This window comes from Pinus tabuliformis, chromosome 1_1 (assembly GCF_031772625.1).
Source record: "Pinus tabuliformis cultivar Carrire ecotype Pingquan chromosome 1_1, CPIR1, whole genome shotgun sequence".
NCBI lineage: Eukaryota > Viridiplantae > Streptophyta > Pinopsida > Pinales > Pinaceae > Pinus > Pinus tabuliformis.
Genome location: NC_142297.1, coordinates 18,390,675 through 18,391,263, shown reverse-complemented (window position 1 = coordinate 18,391,263; position 589 = coordinate 18,390,675).

Sequence of the window (589 nt, the reverse complement as noted above, 5' to 3'; positions counted from 1 at the left end):
ACCACAAACCAAGCTTAACCTGGTAGATAGCCCTACCAGGCCGGGAGAGGGATCTCTCCTTATGAATCTCAGTCAAGATGACTGGATTAGGAACAAGATTTTATGCTAGGTATAGTAGCTTAAGGGTTTTGATTGATTTTATTGGTGCTTTTGCCAGATCAGGAGGAGCTTAGCAATTTTGGGTCTGGGAAACTAAGGTAAAATCACAGGGGATTCTATGGGGCAAGGTAGGTATGATCTTCAGCACCTTAAATCTTGATGGGGTGAAAGGATAGATTGGTGAGGAGCTAAGAAGGGCTTGAGAAATTCAAGAATCCTTCACCAAGGTCCTGACCCTTGTACCATTTTTCACCAACATTAGGGATTCTAATGGCCTCTGAAATGGCAGCTAGTGATATTTTCAAGGTTACTCCAACAAGTATCACCTCATGGTTATGTAAATGAGCCACAAATTTTTTGCCAACTCATGGTAAAACTAAACTATTTCCACTAGTTCACAAAATTCAAAACATCCTTGGTGTCTGAATCAAGAAACTGCAAGTGATAAAGCCTGTAATTCTCTTAGACTGGTGGGCTCCTCCCTTATAAT